This window comes from Strongylocentrotus purpuratus, unplaced genomic scaffold (assembly GCF_000002235.5).
Source record: "Strongylocentrotus purpuratus isolate Spur 01 unplaced genomic scaffold, Spur_5.0 spur5_scaffold_18, whole genome shotgun sequence".
NCBI classification, from domain to species: domain Eukaryota; kingdom Metazoa; phylum Echinodermata; class Echinoidea; order Camarodonta; family Strongylocentrotidae; genus Strongylocentrotus; species Strongylocentrotus purpuratus.
Window position 1 is genome coordinate 26,464,823 of NW_022145603.1, and position 8,231 is coordinate 26,473,053.

Genomic DNA, 8,231 nt, shown 5'->3' on the forward strand with positions numbered 1-8,231 from the left:
TTTTGTAAGGGATGTTATTTGGATCTGCAAAAACCGATTTAATACCCGAATCCCAATTGTTTTATTTAAACATCACATAAGCAACTTTGGCGCAAGTCGATTTTTGCACTCTCGCAAACAATGCCTCATGTTCATCCAAGCGTGAACACATACCACACAAAAATGATACCAAATGATTTGGGATAAAACACTCTTTCATAAGATGTATAATAATGTACGTTCATAAATGATTTTGAAAATAATTAGCAATTTTCTACGTGTAAACTTTTTTTTGACTCACACGGTATAGCTTACTAATTAATTCCAAACTTCAGCTCTGGACCAATTCAAAATTTATAGAGTGGTGAAGAGTAACGTCATAAAAAAAACTATTTTTAGAGATTCCAAATTTAAACTTCATTTTCCGAAAGAGCAAAACAAATAATGTCCAAATATTGAAAACCATGCAGTTGAATATGTTAAGCATAAATGAATTTCAATAGGAAATCTATTTATTCGGATGGTCATATCTCATCTTACTTAAAACTTAACATATTCAATTGGTTTTTCGACGTTTGGACATTATTTTTGATGCTCTTTCATAAAATGAATGTCAAATCGAGAAATTCTCAAAATAGATTTGCACGATGTCACAGCTTCGGTACTATACCGAACCCAAACCCGAAGCCTAAACTAAAACATAATGGCAACCACTGCATTTATACATAATATATCTTTGATGAATTAAACCCTGGAGCTTTTTTTTTTTCGGGTAGCATATGTTGTTGTCCCGGCTTGGACACGGTCTACTTACCTCGACAATATAAAAGCCTATGTAGGGGGTATATGTCTATATCTTTGCAACAACAAAAAAGGTATGAACAATTCGTGGCACCCATGCGGACGTTGGCAAATCATATACCCCGGCTTATTTATCTTGACCAATATTTACCTCGCAAATATAGTGACGTTATCTATTTCTGTTGAATTAAACTTAATCCATTGTGTGAGGAACCGGCTAGATCCAGTATTGAGCCTGCGATATGAATGAGGGACTTGAGCTGTAGATGGGTTATGGCTTAAGTGGCCCGGTCAAATTATTTGAAAATTGTTCTCTTTTTTTAAAAATTCTCTCTGTCTTTTTCTCTTTCTCTTTCACTCTCCTCTCTTTTCCTGGATATAATGTACAGATATCAGTGAACCATAAAGTCGTTTATTTCGAAGCGGAATTTGTATTCAAATCGTCTGCTTCAAAGGGTTTCAATTCAATTGTAGGCATATCGTGCCATTCAGCCAACTGAAAGGGGGTCAAATGCCCTGGACAGAATAAACAGTGACCATAAACAGAATAAACACTCGAGACGAAGAGGATCGAGTGGGCATAATCAATTGAGAAAGACGTTTAATACTTGGCTAACGTCCAAAATGTTGTTGGTTAATAAAAGAACGTTTGGATTAAGGCATGAAACTTTCCTATTTTACCGTGACATCTTTTTGCTCTTCTTAAACCGACTTTCGGATAAATACATATTCACTCAGCAAAAAAAAGAAGAAGAAAGTAGACACTTAGCTATAGTTCAGAATGTTAATATAAACATCAATTAAAAAAAAAAACAATAGGGCCTTCTCTACCAACATCAAATGTCATTTTCATAATGTAATCAAATGTAATGTACAAATCTTGTTTAAGTGCCTCGTTACAAATTATGTCATTCACCTGTTACGAATACATGTATTTCAATATCAGTCAAAATTCGAATTGCATACATTAATTGTTGCTATTATAGACAGGGGCGGCCGATCCCCTCACCCCACTCACTTTGCTGACGAGGTACGACACCATAAATAATAATGGATCCAAATGGTCAAGCAAAGGTATGGAAGTACTTGAATTCTAGAACACTTTTTTTTTTTTTTTTTTTTTACTTAAGTCTCATCTCACTATGATTGTTATTTATTTAAAGAAGTTAAAGTCTTATGGGGCGTTGCAAGAAAGTTGCAATCAATTGCAAATCCCCCAAATCAAGCGTACGTCTTGCGATTAATTGCAAATTTGCAATTGATCGCAACCAACTTTCTTGCAACGCCCCATTATTAAGATAGAGAGAGAGAGAGAGAGAGAGAGGGGGGGGGGGGGGGGTAAAAGCTATACTTAGTCAAATTGATTGTTAAAACTCTAATCCTAACAAAATCTTAGGAAACTTAGGAGACTAGTGGGGCGTTGCAAGACAGTTGAGTTGCAATAATTGATTGCAAATATCGGTTGCAAATGTTGCAACTTGCAATCAATCGCAGCTTTCTTGCAACGCCAATAAGTGTTAATATAGTTTGCTGGTATGCATAGTTTAAATTGGCCTACTTAGTGACCAGGTTCAGGGCTAACAATCCTTGCCCTTGATTCTTTTTGTATCACACAAAGGGGATTGATATGACATTTGTAAATGTAGGTTAATTTTAGTTGGGTAATGACATTTTGCTGACTAAAGATATTTATTGAGTTGAACCTTGACCGTGACAGGCATTTGCTGCAAATATCTTTGAAAGATAAAAAAAAACAATATAGCAAACTTTGATAAAGTTTGAGTACAATAAGGAAAAACGAAAGAAGAACATTATTGAAACGAAGAGGAAGAAGATCAACAGCAACAACAATAACAACAACAATAACAAGAATGAAGAAAAAGCAAGTATAAGAAGAAGGAACAAAAAGGGGGAGAAAGGAGAAGGGGAGGAGAAGAACAAGAACAAGGACAAGATTATGATGACGATGACGAAGACAAGAGAGGAGGAGGAGAAGAAGAAGCGCGCTAGATACAGTGAGAGAAATAAAGAATTCAAATGTAGTTCCTTTTGGTTCTATTTTTTTCACACGGTTGAGGATAGTATTGAGTTATGGGGTGCCGAGATCGAGATCATGGCTATAATTAATTCTTGATCGTTTATCCTAGCTAGACCTGCAGCAGATTGATCGTTTGAACCAGTAAAATAAAAAATAAAAACCTGCTAAAAAACATGTGATTAAAAAGCACATGGTGTCGGGCCTACTAACCCGGATTTCATTATGTTTATAAGCTCATGACACAGCCCCTATACATTTTTTACCAAAATCATTTCGCACGTGTCATTTATTTGTAATCAAGAACATTCGGTGTACGTTTTATTTGATTTAGTAAGAACATGTTTGCTATCATTACCAGAACTCAAGCTTATCTTTAATTAAAAGAAGTATTAAATATAGTATGCTGGTATGCCTCGTACTATATTTGGTTATCAGGTTTCGGGCAAACAATCATTGTTCTTGAATAGTGTGTAGCACCCAAAGGTATATGACATTTGTAAATGTAGGTTAATTTGGGTTGGGTAATGAAATTTTGCTGAGTGAGGGATATCTGATCGTTCGTTCGTACAAAGAATTTCAAGGAGTACATCATCTAAATGAGAAGGTCATTATTTAGCCAACTGATTGTCTCATCATTGAGCTCTCGAAGTCCAAAAGCACCGTGATGGGATTTGTAGATAGGACAAGCATCAAAGACATGATTCATAGTTTAGATCACTCCACAGGCACATGAACCTTGAGCGTCATAGGCTTCGGTAATGTAAATGTAATAAAGACTTTGGTAATAGCATACTTTGAGTACAGTAAGCAAAAACGAAAGAAGAACATTATTGAAACGAAGAGGAAAGAGAACAACAACGAAGAAGAAGCAAGAAAAGGGAGAAATAGAAAGGAAAAAAGGAGAATGCGGAGGAGGAGGAGGTAAAGAAGAAGAAGAAGAAGAAGAAGGAGAAGATAATGATACTCAGTTTGTATATAGCGCTTATTACAATCACGAAGCGCTTCCAAACTTGGACATTAGATTATTACCACTGCTTTAGCTGTGCTGCCATTACGCCGCTCTAGATCTAGCATTTCAAAGAATTAATTCCTGTCAGGTGATGATGATAAATAAGAAGAACGGGGGAGGAAGAGTAGAGGAAGAAGAAGATACAGTGAGAGAAATAACGAATTAAAATGTAGTTCCAGATGTTGTTCTATTTATTTCACACGATCTAGGATATAGTGCTATAATAAGAGTTGCTGAAAGCCGAAAGAGTGATCCCCAACATCCCCCAACACTTACGAATGTCATAAATCTCTAAATTGTGCAGTTTGCGAGAAGGAACATCTGATTTGTAGGTAACATCAGTATCCCTCAATAAGAGAGATATACTTCGGAGAGAATTGACAAATTGTGTGGAGGAAAAAGGGAAAACCTTTAGATAACATTTATTTGAAGTTTTACGATGTACAAAATGATTGATCATAATCTCCAATATTAGGTCCATCACTTTTGCAGGCTGTTCTTCTCTCGATCATTTTGTCTGTCCCTCTTTCACACAACACCGTACATGTATCTGATCAACTTCATCCCCTCGATATCTTTCCTTCTCAATCTCTTTCTCTTTCCCTCCATCTTTTTCTATTCCAATCTCTCTCTCTCACACACACACACACACACGTACACAGCACACACACCCGCCCGCAAACGTTTGTGCTGTAAATCGAGCACTCATAATACACATTAGTATGTTACTACCTATTCGAGGACATACACTGTACACCTTAGTAGGAATATAACAACCGAGGACCTATACTTGTGTGTGCAATCAAATAGAGCACCTCTATGTTAAAGGGCCTCAAATTTTGAACAATTTACAGGGTTCTTGAACCGAGGACGTTCCCATTTTGCGCGTGGTCCTCACCTTGGTACACACCCACCTATCCACAAACACATACGCACACACACACACCCACTCCCACAGTTCTTCCCGTTTGTCCACTATTCTTTCTTGCTCGTTTTCACTAGTCTATTTCCCTGTCATTAAGCCACCATCTACATACACATTTTCACACTACCTCCTAAAGAAACCAGTGATAAATAAATAAGAGGGCTAAATATTTCAAGTACTTTTCATCAGCAATGCATTTAATGATTTTATTCTGAAGTACAGAATTGTAAAAAAGAATCTGTCAGCAAACATGGATGTACAAGTATGATATAAACAACAAGCTTAGTTTGAGTTTGCATTATAAATGAATTTAACATAACAAGAGGAAAGAAGTGTACTTAAACTTAACCTGTACATAATATACATAAAAAAAGGTTTCCTTCAAAAGTAGTAAAAGTACATATTCCTAAGTATATACAGGTGAGAGACTGCTCAGAGCAATAGACCAGGGCCCCATTTCACAAAACGTGGCGAATGATAGTTTTTGTTATAAGCTAGTAAAATCCTTGCTTCTGATTGGTTATCGACAGATTTGTCACTGAGTTTTGTCATTTGGCATCTAAAAAAGGCTTTGTGAAACGGGTCCCAGTTCATAGATACAATCTGCGTATGGGCAGATAAAGGTCATTTGTACTCGCAAAATTGTGAAACCCACTGAAAACAAATACTGGATACGTGCCCATGAAAGTTATGTTATTACCATTCATTGGTGCATTCTATGAAACACATGTGGAATGATTCTTATCAAGAGGGGAAAAAAAGGTATTCATAAAGCACCTCCATCACTTTGGCAATGATTATTCTAAAATTTACAAAGTGGGATCACTTTATGTGTAAAAGATCTGTGGATATTCAGGGGTCATTTCTACAAAAGCTTACTATGAACTAGTCTATTACAAGCTACACTTGACTTCATGTTCTCAAAGGCTTCCGAGAAATCAATTCAAAGGCAATTTTGATACCCTACTGTGTATCCCACAGAAATCAAGTTCAGATGACATAATAGTCATTGTATAAACAAAAATTTGCAAATTTCAATAGATGATTGGCAAAGATATTGAAATGCTTTATATAGGCTTTTTTTTTTATCTTCATGATCATGAAGTTGGTCATTCAAACGAAAAGTAAAATCTATATTTGACTACTCGTATATGAAATTATGTATACATTGTTTTATCGATGTCCATACACCAAATCATAGTGGTATACATGATTGAAAGGCATTATCAAAGATTTATTGTGTATGTGAATTATGAACAAGGAGCATCAATTTTGCTAGGAGATCTTGTATCTATCTTTCACAAAGATTGAACCAACTTGAGGATCAGAGTTTAAATTAAAGAATTATTCAATAACTTTCAAGATATTTTCACAGCTCAATTTTAAGTTTAAAGGCCTCTCAAAAAGAATGTTATCATAGAAGGTGATGACCCACTGATACTGAAAAAAAGATCTTGTTTTTAATAAAGTAATTAAGCCAACAATTAAGTTAATCTAAGCCATATTTCAAGTAAAAAAAAAAAAAACTACCAGTACTTTGCAAATAAGCCCACAAAGCAGATAAAAGCAGTTTAAAAGGTCAAGAAGCATGATGGAAACTCAGAAAATTCTGAGAAGATTTCTGACGAGGCAGTTTACATCTTTCACCGTAATTATTCAATTTGGTTTCTATTCTGGGCCAGTACACACAAATGTCAGACACAAGCACATCTAAATGTCACCTTTCTTTAAGCCTTTGCTTAAACAAGACCTCACCTCATTGTATTAGGATGTGTACTCTGAACCGGCAACCATTGGCTATGTATCTCTGGCTGCTTAAAGACCCTATCCAATGGAAATACAACTTTATATCAATGGAAAGCTGAATGAACATAGAATACAAATGTAAAGGAATAAAATATATTTTCCCTTCCAGTATTGCACAATAGCACATTAAAACTTCATTTTCTGCATCCCTCCAAATTATGGGCCAACATGCAGGGGTCAAATTTGCAGCAGGGCAATTCCACGGTAACGGAAGGACACTCAGACAAGATTTTTGAACTTCAGGTTCATACTAAAAGAACTGTTTTATTAGTATGTATTAAACTATGGGGAACAAAATGTGTTTCAGTCAAGTGGAAAGCTTCATCAACTTCACAAAGTTTGGATAAACACTAATTAACTGGAAAAACCATGTCCATTTTTATGTCCTTCCGTTACCGAGATAATTAATATGCACATTCTTAAACTACTTAACTATAATGACAATTTTTTTGGGGAGAATTAAAGGCACTTATATAGGTATTATATCTGTACTGTTTCACATCTTATACTAATAAAACAGTTCTTTTAGTATGAACCTGAAGTTCAAAAATCTTGTCTGAGTGTCCTTCCGTTACCGTGGAATTGCCCAGCAGTTACGGTGATAACATAACATGGACCCGATTGGTTCACCTATATAGCTGAGGCGATGAGCCATGCGTAATTCATGCAAATTTATTTTGAATGTGTGTACTCCACATAAGATGATGTCATCAAGTCGATAGCTCATGTTTAGGTCGACAATTTCCGATATTCAAAGCTTTAGATTTTAAATTTTCAGAGAGCTGTAAATACTCCTCTGGCAAACACTAAAATAGCATATTACTGATATAATTGTAATTTATGTGTATAATTTTCTATTAAATTTGTAACTTCCGACAGTGTCTTTAACCAAACCAGATCATGGTCACTATTTAGCCTCCTTGACAAGGGTCCATGGAAAAACCCTGTCTAATCTCAAATATGCTGGACACTATTGACTGATGCATAATGTTGGGGTTAAGAGAAGGGCGAGGTCTGGTAAAGTGGTACAAAATTGTGAGTTTGCTTGTTCTTTTGTTTTTTTTACCCGACTTCTAAGAAAGCATGTGTATGCTTGTATAAAGCAAGCACCCTGGGACCACCGGCTATCAAGATAAAGTTGAGTTCTGGTCATGCCATTGCATTGTGAAAGAAACGGTGTGGAATCGATCAGAAAGGTTGATCATCTAGCATATAAGTATTGGTGTGTACTGCAAGGTTCTGGAATCATCAAAATGATAAGAAATTTGGCCCAGTCTTGGTGAAGTTACAAGCACTGTACACAGAAATAGCTGAAAAAGTTTGGATTAAACTTTCATGCCACATATGTGTGTGTAGTCCCATATGCACATTTCTGGGTGCAGTGTATTAAAGACTTTCAGCAATATTGAGTAAATATCTTATCATTTTAACAATTTCAAATCTTCACAGTACACACCAATTCTTCTGTACTACATCATCAACAACTTCCAATTGCCTTGAGACAGTTTCTTTTACAAGATAATCGCACAGAACTCAACTTTATCTTTAAGGATAACAGACTATGCAAATAGTAAGGTTGAATGACAGAAGTGTGATGTAACCGCGACCCTTTAGTACTTGAAAAGATAGTGTAAAGTTATTTCTGGTTATGTAATAGCATTGTGAAATAAACT